Here is an 18,410-nt window from a genome sequence, read left to right as displayed (position 1 = left end):
ATGTAATAAATTCTGTTGATTCTACTTTTTAATTATATCTTAAATATATTTTTTTTCTTTACTGTTCTCATTCATGTTAGAAAATATACAATTAATAAATGCTTTTTAAGTCAAGGTGTGTATGGAGAATACCACACACTAATTTAAACACTCACTGAAAGTCTTTAAGAAGAAAGGTAGCTTTGCAAAAACTCAAAATTTTCCTACTTTATGGTTTCATTCTCTTTATAACAAAAATTGGGATGCAAAAAGAAATTTTCTCAACTTCTGTTGTTTCTTGTCCTTCCAGCTCCTCAAAGTACCAATATGCCTATTTGTCTTAATGCCACTTAAATTTAACCCTTTTAAAAACAAATTTTCCATCGTCCTCCCTAAATCCTTCTCCCTTCTGAGTTCCTTTGTAGTTAGGGCATACTTTTTCAGGCATTACACATTCAAAACTGGGAGTCAAATTTGATCACAGTTTCCAGTGAAATCAATTGACTAATTCATTCTTTAACATATTTCTTATATGCATCCTTTCCTTTCCATTCCAACCGCTGGTATCTAAGCCTAGCTGTCACAAGCCAGCTGGGGGCTGTGTGTGTAGGAGCTATGAGCATTTGAGCACATGAGGGAACTGGGCTGACATTGCTCTTCTGACTGGGCTGTTCCATGTACGTGTCCTTTATGCTGGCTCTGCCTTTGATCCTACATAGCACCTGAGATGGGTGTGGCCTTCCAAGATGTCAGTCAACCTGCCAACTGCAGAACATCACCAAGCAACCCCTTGAAACCCAATCTCTTGCCTTATTTGGGTTGAACTTTCTTGTAGGTCTTCCCGTCATACATAGGATGGTCTCAGGCAGCATATGCTGTCTCTCTCTTTCCAATGGACCGTTAAGGTCGAGAGCTGTCCCTGATTCCTGCATGCAAAAGTTATTTCTGTGTGTTGAATATTTCTTTCACCATTTTCTTATTTATTGATGTAGCCAGCTCAGGTCGCCAGCCCAGCCAGCTGGTCATACCTAACTACCTATAATTCCAGCCTAGGTAATTGAAAGAGATTCATAATTGAAATCTCTGCCTTTGGATGTCACACATATTCATTCAGGCTACAACTATGGGACAACTTAAGGGACCTTAAGTTTGTTAATAGTCATCTGTCTTTGGCATTTAAGACATCTGAAACGTGACTCAGCAACTTTCTCTCTATCCCAATTACTTTCAAAGGAACTTTTTACCCCGCTTAAACCTAAACACCTTTGATATCAGACTCAGAAACTATACTCCCTTAGGAATAGAACTCCATGCTCATGCTGACAATCAATTAAGCAATTTAGTTTGGCTACTTGTAGATTCATTATGGAAAACAAAAATAAACACTATGTGAATGCAGTCACAATTTACTGTAATACAATTTGAGCAAGAAGCAAATAACAAGGGAAATGAATAATACTTGAATAATTTGCTGCATATACAAATAGCATGATAATTGGCTCTGAGACGGGGAAAAGATCATAAAAATCTTTTATAACTCTCCTAATTGTGCCCCAAATTGAAAACTATGAGTTTATGGCTGATAAAAAAGAAACATAATTCAACAATCCTATCTTTTGTGGAAAATGGAATGGGGAAGGAGTCAAACTCTGCATGTATCAGCTTTTTGGTGTGCGATAGAGGTTATTCTCAATGTATTTACTGAATTGCAACTTATTCTGATATTTATAAAGGAAAAATGTCTTGCTCATCTGTTATTTACAGAGAAAATTCAGCAAAACGTTTTAAAGTGCTCTTTCAGGAAGATGTGAGGGTGTATTTCCTGAATGTTCCGCAGTGAGTATTTTAGAATTCATCAATCCTTCCCTATTACAACCAGAACTACTTCAAGGAAAGAATGGTTTTGGGGAAAAATCTGACTTTGTCATGATTGTGTTACTAATAAACTGTATCTATGTTGAGCCTCACATTAAACTTGGAAATTACTATATTATGCTCAGAGCTAAGTTAGTGCATTTAGATCTTATTTTACTTTTGTGCATTTCAGTGAAAAATGCAGAGACTGTCCTTACTGCTGACTCAATGCTAATTTTAAATTTGACTGTTGATGAAAATAAAATTAATTCTGAGGTGAATTTTGGTAGTATTTCAGTTGAAGATAAATTAAAAAAACTAAACTAAATGGGGATTATTTAATGAATTTTAAAATGGAATTATACATTTTTACTAAATGAAAATGGACAATAATCAAATGGTAAAAATATACTAGGTTTTAAAAAAAATTTGAAAAACATCATTATTGTGGAAACTTTACCATAGAGGATATTTAAATGTAAACAATAGCAACAAAAGGTAGACTATTTACCAAGCACATAGGAATTTGACAAGTATGCTTTGAATTTTAAAATATACATTTTGGTCTGACCCACTTAAAAGTTAATGGTTTGAGCTACAACACTTGATGAGGTGAAAAATATAGTCAATCAACTGAAAAAAAGAAACATTAAAAAGATAATTTAGTCCCTCATCTTAACACTTCCTTTTGTGGAATTAAATAATCAATAATGGAGATTCTTTTGCTATTATATTCATGCCAATAAAGTACTTTGACTATATTTTATAAATATCATCAGATTTATTAAGGTTTAGAATCAGGAATCAAATAATTTAGGCTGGATTAGAACAGCAGCCTGGTAAATTTAGCACATCCATTTGAGAAACTTCGATGTTGGGGTTGAACTCATTGTCAAGTTTGGGGAAAACTATAGTCATAAGTGGAGCCTGGTATCTGGAAGGTAATTTGCTAGGACTTAGTGGTTATCCTTGACAGAAGGTTAGTGGTAATAAAGACCAATAAGAAGGGAAAGGCATTAAGGGATAGATCTCCTCACATTAAAGAGTCTGAAAGCAAGACATGGTCAAAGGTGAAATCGGACAGCATTGTGGTCAAAATCAAGAGAATTGAGAGCAGAGATGGCTATGCATCTATGGTTTGCATCAAAGCTATAGTCTACAAGTCTCTAAAAACTTTTTGAATGTATGCCTTTAACAGTAGAAACCAAAGCAAACACTTATATTCCATATGCATATAGGTTTTTGTAATGTATGTGACTTACATGATTGGTTAATACCTAAAGGCACATACTACCCTAAAGTAGGAGTTCATTATTAAAAACTATATTTCAGATTTAGTTGTTTTCATGACTTTCTTTTTAAATAATTATGAAATCCTTGATTTTTCTTTGAAGTATACCTGATGTAGAGCTTATACTTTATAATTTTCTTAGTTTTCTGCGATGATTTGTGAGTACTATTTTCAACTCTTGGTTTATTTGCATGGACTAACTTTAATACATTTTCTGAGGATAGTTCAATTTAGATAATGTTTTAATTATATGCCCACTTAACTTTTCACATGCAAATTTTCATAAGTACCAAAAAAGTTGCTCAATCTTTTTAGTTATCTGGGAATTGAAAATTAAAATCACAGTGAGATACCTCTATACAACTTTTAATACTGCTAAAATAGAATATCCTACTAAAGCCAATTGTGGACAAGGTACTAGAACTCTCACTGCTTATGGTTAATGAATTGGCACAATTATTGGAATTTTTTTTACTGAGCATATGCATTATGAACGACCAACTATTCTACCTCATATCTTTATACTAAATGGAAATCCAGGCATACATATACCTAAAAATAGATGCAAGAATGGCTATAGAAGTATTATTTTTAATAGTTATATCTAGAAGCAATCCAATTTTCATCAACAGAATAAATAAATAAATAGTGTTACATTCATACAATTTAATACTACAAAGCAAATGAATTATTGCTACTCAGATTGATGCTTTCTAAACATAAGCCTTAGTAAAGACAATCAAGAACTGAAAGAATACATATATTTGATGTCATTAATATAAATTTCAAACACCATAAAATTAATACATAGTGTAATAAGTCAGGTTAAGTTGTCATGTTTTGGAAAAATATAGGTAGGAGTGAGGGGAGGCCAAGAGGATGCTTCTGTGGAGCAGTTAACATCTGTTTCTTTATCTAGATTTCTTTTGTATAATTTCACATAGCTATACATTTCCAACTAAAGTTCATTTCTGTATTTTTAAAAATTTCAAAAGAAAGTTATTGAAGAATTGATATTAAATCACACAGTTTGATATCATTTCTCTTGTCTCTTATGTGCTTCGGAATGAAAAGAAGAACATTGCAATTCTTGCATAAACTAAAAATGAACAAACTTGTGGCAATGCCATTATTAACACTTTGGAAATAAAAGCGTCCACTTTTTTACTGAGTCATAATTTCACTTTTTTGTTTCAAGTATAATTGTATTATTAATTATAAATAATAAATATTTTATTTTCTTATCTTTTAAGCTGGATAAAATAGGTGGTCTAATCATTTTGCCTATAAATTCACTGGATTCTCTTGTGCTTCCCATTTGGTTCATCATTGATTCAGTTTTCCTTGCAGTACACTTGAATTAGTGCCTCCAATTTATAGAGTTTGTAGTAGTTTCTAAGTGTTCATAGAATCCTAGAAGTTCACTAAAAAGATTTCTTGGGTCTGATCAGGCAAGAGGGATTTGAAGAGAGAAGACAGATGAGGAAGGGGGCTTTGAGAATATAGGATGCAGAAGCATATAATCATCTTTTTAGATATCTTTTAAAAATAACTGGTCTTCATCAAGGTGAAGATTCTACTCCTAAAAATACTACCTAATAAAACAGATGCTGGCATCATATCTAGAAGAAAAAATGCTATCCAATGTTAAGAACTGTGAAATAAATTGTGGTATTTAATCACAGAAACAATGAGGAACCCAGAGATACTAGCCGAACAGAGATAATAATGATGTTGACTTCATTCTGAATAACGTGAGGAAATGAGGAAAAGTAAGATATTCTGTAAGTTCTCATCTTCAGTGTATTTTTTTTAAATTTTTTATTGTTGGTTGTTCAAAACATTACATAGTTCTTGATATATCATATTTCACACTTTGATTCAAGTGGGTTATGAACTCCCATTTTTACCCCATATACAGATTGCAGAATCACATCAGTTACACATCCATTGATTTACATATTGCCATACTAGTGTCTGTTGTGTTCTGCTGCCTTTCCTATCCTCTACTATCCCCCCTCCCCTCCCCTCCCCTCCCCTCTTCTCTCTCTACCCCCTTCAGTGTATTTTAATAGCCTGGATAGCCCATTGTAATTACTGTCCTATTTCCCTCTTTCTACCAAGGAGTTTTCTTTGAAATTACTACAACTTTCTCCCGTTCACTATTCAGTCCACTGGGATCTGACTGTTTTCCTCATAGCACTGAAATGTCTTTGGTAAGGATCTTAATGAACTGGTCTGACTTGAGACACTCAGAAGAGTTAGATAAATTTCTTCATGCATTCCCTGTTGAAACACTTTAAACGTTTCCCACACCTGATTCTCATGACACCACATTCTTCTAGTTGCCCTCCTATCTGTTAAATTGATCATTTCTAGACTATTTTTCAAACTCATTTCTTTCAGTTGAGTATTAAACTCTGGATTTTCTCAGGGCTCAATCTTTCTTAACTACATTTACTTTCTTGGAAAATCTCATTTACTTCCATGTTTGAAATGCTGCCACATATGCATTCTCATTTCAGATCTCTCCATTGAATGGCACTACCATAAGACCAACTGATTTTTTCCATGCATGTTTCTCAGAGGTAGCTCACATTTAATAAGCTTCAAACTAAATATATTACTTCCCTCATTTTCTGTACCTCCAATAAATAGTCCCACTATCTTTCTTGTTATGAAAGCCAGAATTGGCACATCAATATTTTTTACACCCTAATAAAAAATCAAACAGTATACACTCTATATACTAAATAGTTCAAGAAGGGAACATGTATTGTAGCTATTAAATACTCACCTAAGTTTTCACTTCTTCCCATCCCTAAAAGTTTTCCCATAGTCAAAGTCACTATTACTTCTCAGAATCTAATACTCTTTCTCAAATTTTGATTTTTGTACCTGTTCTTTATTCATAAATTTTGGAATCTTCAGTCTTTTTTCTAAGAGAATGAGAAAATATATAAACTTCAAATCATATAAACAGACACTATTATTACCGCTGTTAGAAATTCAGTGGGTTCTCCCGAGCACAGAGGATAATGCTCAAATTCCTAACTAGGGCCAAAAGGATCATTGCCAACCACTTTTGCCTGATATTTTTGTATATTTCCTCTTGGTCATAGAATTTCAGACACTTCACTGTTTTCTTACTTACTGGATCCAGCTCTTTAGACAAACTCTTGTTTCCTTCTAGCTGTAAGTTTGGTTTTCCTTCCTTTCTAGTTTCTATACTCCATTCCCACTGCACTTTTATTTCCATTAAATATTTCCAATCATCCTCCTACTATCATCTTCTCAGAGAAACTTTTTCAGGTTCCTGCAACATCTGCTGCCATCATACTTGCATGTTTTCTCTGAATGAATCATCACAATTTTAATTAAAAGTCATTAGTCATTTAATTCTATATTCTCACTAAATTAAAAATACATGAGGACAGGGCTGTGCTTGTTTGTTATAGTAACTCCAATGCCTATACCAGAATTTAACAGATAAAATAGTGGCTTAGTGAATACTTACTGTTTAAATGAATAAAATAATGAGGAAAGGGTAGTCTTGAACTGAATTATCATTAGATATTGCATTAGTAAACTTGTGCAAACCTATGCTCAACTAGTTAGCTTTTGACCTTGACAAGTCACTTGAAAATTCAGCCAATTATTTTCCCTTATTCATGAAAACAATAAATCTAAATCATTAAAATTATACCTAATTCCATAACTTTGAATTTGTCTAGAGAGCAAAAATCTATCTTACCAAAAAATGTCACTATAGTTTATAATTAGAAAGCCACATTTCCATGGTTTGAATGTTCCTTCCAAAGCTCACGCTGAAATTTAATTGCCATTATACTGGTATGAAGAGGTAGGATTTTTAAGAGGTGTTTAGAACATGAAATCCTGCCCTCATGAAGGGACTAATGCTGTTATTGCAGGAGTGGGTTCACTCCCTCTTCCCTTTTTCTCTTTTTCATTCTTCTTTGCCCTTCTGCCGAATGATGGTTTGGCAACAGGGCCCTCAGCAGAGTTAGCCTATTGATCTTGGGCTTCTCAGTCTCTAGAACCGTGAGTCAATAAATTACTGTTTATTATAAATTATCCACTTAGTAATATTTTGTTATAGTAGCAAAAATGGGTAAAAATACACTTTTTAATTTTGACTACATTTAGAATATTTTAGAAATTAAAGGAAAAAAAGAGATTCACATATTGCTAAGGAATAGTTTACCTCATTGAAGCAGTCAGACAAATGTATTATTTTTAAAATGTACCTTATTTTTCACTTTGATGTTTTAAAATTAGTTGGTTTTCTTATGTAATTAATGGGATAATCAATAATTATACTGAACCATTTGATCCTAAATATATCACTTAAAAATTTAGAAATGGGACAGACGATTCTGTGACACAATTAAGCTGCAAATTAAAACTGTACAATGTTTTCTGAATTGATTAGCCTCTAATTTTTCATATCACTGGTAAAATATTTTTTCTCATGCTGAACATGTGCTTAGCTATCTTTTCTGTGTTTTAGAAGAGAGTTATTATTCTCTGTAGATTTTCACTCATCAATGTCTGACTATGGGAGCAAAAAAGGTTAGTGTTTCCTAGCAATTGCAGTCCTGTAATGCCAATTTGTGACTTTGAGAACATCTTAAGAAATGTGCCTAGGTTTAAAAGAATTTTGCTAAAACAATAAGACCTTAAACGTTACAAGCTATAAATAAATGAGGTGAATTTTAAAATAAAACTCATTAAGAACTTACTATCTCAGGGGACGATACTTGCATAAAATTCAAATACATTCATAGAGAATTTAGATAAATTCAGAGGACACTGGAGAGTCTCTGTTAAAAAGTCCAAGGTTCTAGAACAAGTGAGTCCTTAGGAAAATCATTTAAGAGCTTCATTTATTTATTTGTGTCCAAAAGGGGATGATTATATTGTTATTTGCTGTTTTCCACAGAGGTTCTTTAAGCTTAAAATCAAGTAATGCATGGGAAGTTCTAGAGTGGAATTAGAGAAACAATGAGTTCAACAAAAACAAACAGTTTTTCAGTATAAACTTATTTACTTTTGAGAAGTTCTAGAAATAGACTTAATTTGAAATGTTCTAAATATGGACTAGGAGGATGATTGCTGGACTGGAGAGAGATGAAAACTTAGGAAACTATTTAGGATGTGGAATAGATCTTTCCTTCTAAACTATTTGGAGGTCAGATTTAATATAGGTTGATGCTGAGGAGTTTATCATAGGACATCTTCCACCTTTGGGAATAATGTCAATAAGTTAAAAAGTCATACTGTCCCATGGATTTTCCTTTTCTATCTGTCGCAGGTAGATTCTTAGATAAGAAGTGGATATGAAGCAAACAAGTCAATGAACCTTTTGTGCAGAATGACTCAAACAAGGAGACAGAAAGCAAGTGGCAGTAGGATAATTGTCTCTTCAACAGGATTTCTAACTTCAGCTGACAAGGGTCCAGGAGACCGCTTTAACTCTACAAAATTTGGATCATAACTACCCTGGTTTTCAAGATGAGTTTTTATATCTTTTTAAAATTTTAATTTGATCAGTCCTGGGAAAGATGTATAAATGCTTGGTATTCTTCACAGCTCTAGGCAGGGTGAAGTTTTACACACAGCAAGCACTGGCCTGTACATCTTCTCTTTGCAGCTTCATCACACTCCTCTGTAGTGTTGTTTATATCCTAAGTATCTAAGGATATGTGTGAGGACTCAGCAAGACACAGGAAACGGGAAGAAGAAAAGTTCCAAATTCATGTGGAAACAGAGAGTAAAGCAATGTAATGGTGCCCAAAGCTGAGAAACAACAGCAGGAAGAAGACTGTGCTGGCAGGAGAAGCTCAGCATCGCCTGGCAGGAAAGGAAATGAGGCCCCACATAATAAAACTCCCGATGGGTAGCAGCTGCAGCCATTGTTTCAGGAACAGACAGTGAACTTGGCTAGTGTGGGAGGAACTGATTTCTGGCTTGCTGGTGACACAATAGTCTCCCTTAGAAATTTCCATTTCTAGTCATAGGAAACTACCTATTACCAGCTGAAGCAGAGAGAAACAAGAGGAGGCAGCTCTTGTTCTATCAGGATGTGGCCTCTCTACACCTTCTCTCCCTATTCTCCCTGAAGATGTACTTAGGTCTGCAAACTGAAGTTCAAATTCATTTCTTTTCCCATCTTTAGGAAGGGTAAATAAGTGAAGAAACATACACAGGTGAAGAATCTATTCTGTATTTTAATAATCAACATTCTGTAATATTTTTATTAATATCCTGCAAGAAAAAATCAGCTTCTTTAGCGTTGGCTTAGGAACCTTATAGTCACATGGCCAACTTAAACTCATCAGTGTTCCCTGATATTGTGTTGTACCAAGGACAAGGCCTGGGTTATCATCATTTGTGCAGATATAACTTACCTATTCCATCCCCTTCTACCACCACATATTGATTTCCCGGCAGCACTCAACCAAGGATGGCAGATTTACTTTGGATTCAATATGGGTATTCTTAGATTTATGCCTCACCTAGTGCAAGGACATCTTATGTATGAGAGAGGACTCAGCTTTCATTTTGGGGGGGATAAAGAATCATTTTTCACCTTATATACAAATAACCATTTCTTTCCCTTCCCTTAAATTTGTGCACTTGGCTTTTCTTCCCAAGGGTGCTTAGTCTAATTGAATTTTGTTTGTTTTAAAATTCATCTTCATATCACTATTATTATTTAGAATTCTGATTTCTAATTATCTTATGATGATTATTCTGAATTCTGTAAATATAAGAAGCACCATCACTTCCCATTCTACTTGTTCAAAGTCACTGATGTGATTGGTAATATGAATACATTTATTGAACGTACCATATATACAATTCCTGGAATAATCTTAGGCATTCTCTAATAAGTCACTGTAAACAGTCTTCTGGTCTTATGTTTTCAGGTTCTATCTTAGAACCCTCATATGCCTCACATGGTCTATTTTTAATAACCCAACTAGTGTGCCTTCTTTCAGTGTTTTATTTTGTAGTCATATTTTATTTCCTGGAATGTACATCTTGTTTTTTCATTTTGATTTAGGGTTGGTTAAATATGTACTGAAAATAGGATATCATGTACATGTGCATAAGTAAATGAACTTTTATATATTCCAGCATGTCCATGCTCCTTTCTTTACTAAGGTTAGATTTGTGGTGCATCATCATCATCACTCTGTTTCCTAATGTTCAACAAATTTGGTCCCTCTTGATTCATTGTGCACACTGGGAAAAGCACCAGCCCCAGTTACATTAAGCTTGTGTCTACCCAGTTCCTCCTCCTGTTACTTTAAATTGATGCCCAGTGCTGGATAGTGGAAGTACCTTATGCTCTTTCTTAATATTTCCCACCTTTATTCTCTCACCCTCATTCTCAGCTGTTGACCCTTCTACTTTGTTAAGAAAATAGAAGCCTTCAGAACATAATGATCACAAGCTCCTGCCACAATAGGTTTCCACTTAGCAGTGTCTTTGCCTATAGATTGTGCTTTTCCTTTCTTCACACTGCTGTAGAGGGACTTCCCCACTCCTATCCTAAATACCACTTGTGATGAGATTCCATTCTCTCCTACCTACTCAAGAGAATCTCTATCATAATTATCTCCTCTTGATGCTTCATCATCAAAATGTCCATTAATTTCATATGATTCTTGTATACATGTGTATATATGTGTGTATATATGCATATATATGTGTATATATATGCATATATATGCATGTGCATATATATGTATGTATGTACATACATGAAACTTAGTGATCTTACCCAATCCTAAAGCTTTAAACATTTTTATTTAATGATGGTACATACATAGGTATCTACTTAGCTTAGGCTTTGACCCTGAACTCCAGAAGCATGTATGTAACTGCCTACTTAATGTTCCTATTTGGATATTGACAGTTAATATGACCAAAACTAAAATTTTGATCTTTCCCTTAAAACTTTCTATGTTCCAGATCTCCCATTTTAATAAATACAAAGATATTTTCATAGGCTCAGAAACTGGTATCACCTTTGACTTTCTTTGTTGTTATTTCTGATGTTTTATACCCCCACACTTAGTGCATCAGCAAGTCCCTTGAGGATGTGTATATGTAAATTCCCACACCCACATCTATGAATATGATTCTGTACCTATTTAGAAATGAGCCACTGACCTTAAGCTACATCACTACTATAGTCTAAGACATCATTAGCTCCTACATGGCCCATTACAATAATATCTTATAGCAGTGCTTCTCAAAATATGGTCCACTGAATGTCCTACTGGTCTACAAGGAGGTAAAAAGCCTATCCCATAATGAACACAACCTACTTCACTAAAAACACAATCTCGTTTAATGAGCACTTTTCTTTCTGAATCTTTTTTTATTAGTTGCTCATGACAATACAATGATCTTGACACATCATACATTTGAATCAAATGGGGTATAATTTCTCATTTTTCCAAGTGTACAGGTTGCAGAGTCACATTGGTTATACAGCCATGTATATACATACAGCAATACTAGTGTCTATTTTATTCTGAAACTTTTTTGATGTAGGAAAAAAAGTACTAATTACATTTCAGCACCAATATCTCGTTGACTTGTGAACTGGAATGTTGAATATCCCTGTTTTGAAAGTCTTTCCAGTTATAGCCTTTCTCACATATTATTCTTATCACAGAAATCTAAGAAGTAATTTTATCATTTATCTACATTTATTTAAAAATAAATGTTATTGTTTGTATTTAAGGATATATCATGATATTTCTATATATGCACATATATATTAAAATGATTGCTGAAATGAAAAATATAAAGAGGATCATATAACAATCTCTCAAGATTTTAGTTTTACTTAAAATCAATACAGTATTTCATCTTTAAGACTTTATACATACTTCTTCCCTATTAAAACTCTGAATTTATTTTTTTCTCCTTTTGCTCACTGCATGCAAGCTAAATGCATCTCTATGTTCCTCAAATATGCCAGGGAAGTTTTCTTTCTTAGACTTCTCATTGGCTGTTCCCTCTCCCGGGAACAGTTGTCTGTAAGACGGCTAAAGTCTCAACTTTCTTAAGTTCTTCATGTCTTAGTTCAGATGTCTACAAAAATACCTGTATATCCTTCTGTGATCACTGAATTTTATGCTATTATCTTTAACATCCATGATTCATATTCCTCCTTCATTTTCCTTTATAGCACATATGACCATTTGACATGTCATGTTTGTTCAGTTTCTATCTGTTTTAGTCAGGTTTTTGTTGACCTGACAAGAACAACTTACAGGAGGAAAAGTTTGTATTGGCTCATAGTTTCAGGGCTTAAGTCCATGACTAACCAATTCCATAGCTCTAGGCCCAAGGGGAGACAGTACAGCATGGTGGAAGGGTATAGTAAAGAAAATCAGTTTAGGACATGACAACTAGGAAGCAGGGAAAGAGACTTCTATTCACCAGGGACACAATATAAACCCCCAAATCATGCCCCCAGTGACCTGCTTCTTTCCAACACAGCCTACTCGCCTACAGTTATCACCCAGTTAATTAATTCACAGATTAGGTTATATCTCTCATAATCCAATTATTTCACCCTTGAACATTCTTACATTGTCTCAATATGAGCTTCTGTGAGACACATGTCCAAATCATAACACTACCTTTTTCTCCAGTGAAACATAAATTAACAGAGGTAGAACTTTTGCATGTTTATTGAACAATCTTTCACCAGTGTCTAGAACAATATTTGTTAGAGTTGGTGCTAGTAAGTATCAATTGAGCCAATTAATCAATAGGTTATATTATGAAATTTGATTATAGTATTTATCATAGCATAATGATTTCACATATCCCACTTTTGTAGCATAAGGGAGTACTTAGCAGAAGGGACTTTTATTTATATTTGTTCTAATATTTCTTGGCAGAGTATGTCTGAGAAAGATGCAGAAAGTATACAGGAAATATATATTATATGCAAAACCCTATAGGAACTTTTGCCTGAAGTTTAAAATCAATACCAGCAGATGGTGATGTTTTATTATAAATAACTAAAATAGACCCAAAGTTTTTTAAAAACTGAAAAATTCATTTTTTGTTATATAATGGAACTCATTTTTATATTAAATAATTAGTACAAACATTATTACATGAAGTTGTATGATTTACAATGCAATTTGATATTTAAAGAAAACTAAATTATGGCCCCTGACGTACCTCACCATGTCTAAATTCCTATAGTCTGTTACATTACAGGACCTTTAAATGGAAATTTATTTTAAAATCCACTCTCATCTTTCTTTTGGAACCAGTAGTCTCTTTATTTGTTTTATACTTGGACAACAAATTTCAACATGGATATAAAGGTTTCTTTTCCTCCTAGCAAATTTTGATTCGCTCTTCTTGTTTATAACAAATTGCTTCACAATTTTCATGGGCTATACCTCCAGGAACCACACCAAGTTCAAGTTTGAAGATGGAAAAAGATCTCTGATTCTAGGAGGGAAATAAGAAAAAAATCATCCCTGGGCAATACACCTAGCACCTTCTCCATGACAAGAGGTCTATTCTCCAGCAAAAATAACTTTTTCTGAAAGTTGTATCAGTTTGCAAAAGGAAATTACTCCCACTTTGGGCCCTTTCAACTTTCCTTTCTCATCTAAGAAAGGGCACAGTCAACAGGAGTTAAGGATTAAAGAAAATTGCTTAGAAACACTGTATCCAGATATGGCAGGTAGGACAGAGGGAAAAAGCCATACTGTCAGAGAAAACTTGTGAAGATCACAGCCCTGAAACACAGATTCCTGAAAAGACTGTGTAATTATACAATTATAATTTGCCACCACTCAACAACATTCTAGTATAATAGTGAAAAGGGCTAAAAGATAAAGATTCTTAGAAAGGATAAAGTCTTAAGCCCAAAGTCAAAGAGGAGACTAAGAGAAAGACACCAGAGCAATTTGAAGTCTCTAGCACAGCTTCACAGTAGTTAAACATGTTCCAACTTTTACCCACATTAACATAATCTGTCTCACTACAGATATACTTATCTCAATTTCTATTACACAGTGCAACATTGATTGCTTTCAACAACAACCTCAACAACAAATTAGGAGGCATGCCAAAAGAGACTTAAAAAGATGGGGAGACAAAGCCATCATCAGAACTAGAAATGGATATTGGAAGACACCTAATTTAAAATAACAAGCCTTAATATGCCAAGTGTTCTAATAGAAAAAGTAGACAGCACTCAAGAAGATTGAATGGAAAAACGATAATGGAAACTCATAAGAAATATCAGAAAGAAATGCTACAAATTGAAGATGCTACAATCTTTGATCGATTCAATTGTAGTTTGGATAGTTGATGGGGAAAGGATCAGAGAACTTGAATGTAGTTAACAAATATCCATAAGTGTAATGTAAAAAGAATAGGATAAAAAATAGGACAAAATATAAAAAATTATGGGACATCAAATATATACCATTAGTATAATTGGAATGCCAGAAGGAGAAAACAAAGAGGGTAGTGTATAAGAAACATTTGAAGTGATAATGCACTAGATCTTTCCAAAACTGATGGACACCAAACCAAAGATAATAGGAGCTCAAAAAGCACCAGATAGGATTAGGACCAAAGAAGATCACATGCAGTTGTTTAATATTTGATCTGTAGAAAACCAAGGTCAAAGATAAACATCTTGATAGAACCCAAAGTGTTGGTGATGATAGAAATCCTTGTCTCTGAAGGAAGAATAAGAAGAATTATGGTGAACTTCTCAGAAGCCATAAAAGAAGAGAAAAGTGGAGTGATGTATTTAAAATATTTAAAGTAAAAGACCACTATCCTAATATTCTATGTCCTGTGAAATTATTCTTCAAAATAAAGACCTTCATAGACAAAAACTGAGGGAATTCATTATTGGCAGGCATGCCCTGCAATATATTAACATAAAGTATTCAAGGAAAAGAAAAAAAGATTTAGTACAAAAAGTTGGGTATATGTAAATAAAGGAATGGGGATGCAGAAGGAATAAATGAAAATAAAAATACTTATTAACTAATCCAAAGATGCTTGTTTATTTAAAGGAATCAAAATAGCAATGTATTGGGTGATTACAGCACACAGTAAGTGAAGTAAGTGGTGATGGTATCACAGAGATTGAAAGGGGATCTGAATCACAAGTGAAATGGTATAGTGTTAGATAAAGGTCAATTTAATGAGTTTAAAATGTACATTATAATCTCTAGGGAAGTCATTAAGAAATTTTCAATAGGAAGTGTAAGTGATGCATAGATAACAGAATGGGATCTGATGAAAAATGTTCAATTAAACCAAACAAGGCAGTAGAAGGAAGGAGGAAAAAAAATAAATGCAACCAGTAGAAAATAGTACAAATATGACATGTTAATTCAATTATATCAAAATTACTTTTAGTGTGAATGATCCAAATTAAAAGATGAAGTTTATAAACATTCAAAAAATCAACACTGAGCATTTGTTGTCTATATGAAAACTATTTTACACACAAAGGCTCAAATAGGTAAAAGATGGATAAATATATATCATGCCACTGCTAATCAAAATAAAGCTGGAGGAGCTATATTAATTTCATATAAAGCCTATTTCAGAACAAAGAAGATTATCAGAGAAGAGGGACATTACAATAATAAAGAAGCCAATTTTGCAATAAGATATAATAATCCTAAATGAATTTGCACATAACACATCATCAAAATGCATGAGATAAAAACAGAACTGAGAGGAGAAATAGACAAACCCCAAATTATAGTTGGAAATTGTTTTAGTCATCTTTTTTGCTGTTGTGAATAAAAGACTTGAACAGTTTTAAAGAGGAATGTTTATTTGGAGCTTCACGGTTTCAGAGATCTCAGTACATTGACAGCTGGCTCCATCCCTTGGGGCCCATGGTGAGGCAGCACATCATGGAAGAAGATTGTGATGGAGAGAAACAGCTCAAGACACCACACCATGGAGAATCCGGTGTGTGTGCTCTGCTCAACAAGGACAAATATAAATCCCAAAGGCATACACCAGGGACCCACCTCCTCCAGCCACACCATGCCTGCCAAGAGTCACCACCAAGTTAATCCCTGTCAGTAGATTAATGCAATGATTAAGATAAGACTTTCATAATTATCTCACGAGTCTGCAGGGGATAACATATATCTACACCATGACAGAGATTCCAGCTCTTTGTCTATAAGTGATAGATCTAGCAGGCAGAAAGCCAAGAAGCACATTCATAATAAAGAAAGTATGTCATTATCAATCAACTTGTTCCATTTTACATTTATAGAATTCTTCACCCAACAACAACAGAGTACATGTGTTTCTGAAGCTGGTGTGGAACAGGGGAGTGTCTAACAATACCTGAAAATGTGAAAGTAGCTTTGGAACTGGGTAAGGGCAGAGGCTGAACAATTTAGAGAAGCAGGCTAGAAAGTCTACGTAGGCATAAATGGAGAGTTATGGATGATTTGGCAAGAACTCTGAAGAAAAAGCTTTAGGGAAAAATTGAAGATTCTTGCGGATTAAAATTATCATGGTCAGAATGTTGGTAAAAATATGGTGAAAAAAGTACATTCTGAAAAGTCCCAAATGAAAATGAAATATCTTAATAGAAACTATAGTAAAGTAATTCTTGTTGTGAAATGGTAAAGAATTTGGCCAAATTATTTCCATGCCTAAGGGTTTATGAAAGGCAGAAGTTAAGAGCAATAAACTAGGCTGTCTGATTAAAAAAACAACAACTAAGCAGCAAAACATTCCAGGTGCTGCATCGTTTCTTTTAACCACATATAGTAAAATTTGAGAGAAGAAAAATGATTTAAAGACAGAACTTATAATTGAAAGGGATGCAGAATGGAAAGATTTGGAAACCCCTTGGCCTGACCAAATAAAGCATAAAAAGCATGTTCTGAAAAGAATTCTAGAGATGAGATCAAATGCCCATTTGCCACTTCAGTGTTCTCTACCCTGTTATCACCTCAAGTGTTTGCTCCCTGCATTCTGGATGTTCCTTGGCTGACTCAGCCACGACACAATCCCACCTTTGTGGCTTATGTCACCACTGAGGAGGCCACAGTGGTAAACCTTGACAGCATCCATGTGGTGCTAACTGTGCAAGCATATAGCATGAAAGAATTGTAAAGCCATGACTTCCTTCACCTCGACTTCAAAGGATGTTGAGCACAGACTCCAAACTTGGGAAGAGAATTGCCACAGGTATGAAGGCACCAGAGAAAGCCACAACCAGGACAATGCCTAGTGGAACTTTTGGGTCAGGTTTCCATTGAGACCCTGGTACTATAGAGCCACCAGCATGCAGCCCCAGCCTGGAACAGCTGCAGGCAGGCGCTATCTTGACCCACGAGAACTGCTGCATGAGCTGAGCCAGTCAGAACACGGGGGTTCCTAAGTCCCTGGGTGTCTAATTCTCTCCTCCATTGTGCCCAGAAAGTGGAACATGGAATCAAGGACAATTATTCTAGCATCTTAATATTTGATGTAGCTTGATGTGTTTGATTTGAGACTTAGCAGTTACCTTTTTTTTCCTTGCCTATTTCCCTTTTTGCAATGGTTAAGTCTATCCTCTGCTTGTCCCTGCATTTCATTCTAGAGTAGACAACTTGATTTGATTTCACAGGCTTAGAGTTGGAGATAAATTTGCCTCAGGATAAACTATGCTTTGGATCTCAATTATATATGATGTAGATGAACCTTTGGACTTTTTGAGTTGATGCAGGAACGAGTTAATATTTTAGGGGCTATTGAGATGGAATTACTATGTTCTGTATATAAGAAAGATCTGAGTTTCTGTGGCCAGGATCAGAATGCTACGATTTGGATATATTCCCCCAAAACACATGTTGGAAGCACCGTCCTCAATGCAACAATGTTAAGTTAGAACTGTAAGAGGTGATTAAGTCTTGAGGATTCTGCATTCATAAATGGTGTAAGGCTATTATCACAGAAGTGGTTTGTTATTATAAGAGTAGATTCATTATAAAAGGCAGATATTTACCCCCTTTTCCCTCTCTTACCTTTCTGTCTGCTGCCATGGACAACACAGCAAAAAGATCCTTCCTAGATGTGGGCCCCTTTATCTTCCCATCCTTCAGAACCATAAGAAATAAATCTCCATTCTTTACAAATTACCCAGTCTCAGGTTTATTAGAGCAGCACAAAATGGACTAAGGCAGTGATGTGCCCTGAATCACTATCCAGGTACTTG

General features: G+C 34.5%; 1 long non-coding RNA gene across 1 annotated transcript; it reads left to right on the top strand.

Annotated features, from left to right (window-relative positions):
• Positions 1-655: 655 nt before the first annotated feature.
• Positions 656-11,008, top strand: LOC125613919. The gene is made up of 3 exons (XR_007344507.1): positions 656-1,815; positions 4,810-4,908; positions 8,460-11,008. It is a non-coding gene; the product is annotated as an uncharacterized LOC125613919 (long non-coding RNA).
• Positions 11,009-18,410: the final 7,402 nt, after the last annotated feature.

Source organism: Marmota marmota, unplaced genomic scaffold (genome assembly GCF_001458135.2).
Source record: "Marmota marmota marmota unplaced genomic scaffold, marMar, whole genome shotgun sequence".
Taxonomy (NCBI): domain Eukaryota; kingdom Metazoa; phylum Chordata; class Mammalia; order Rodentia; family Sciuridae; genus Marmota; species Marmota marmota.
This window is presented reverse-complemented; position numbering and strand designations above follow the sequence as displayed.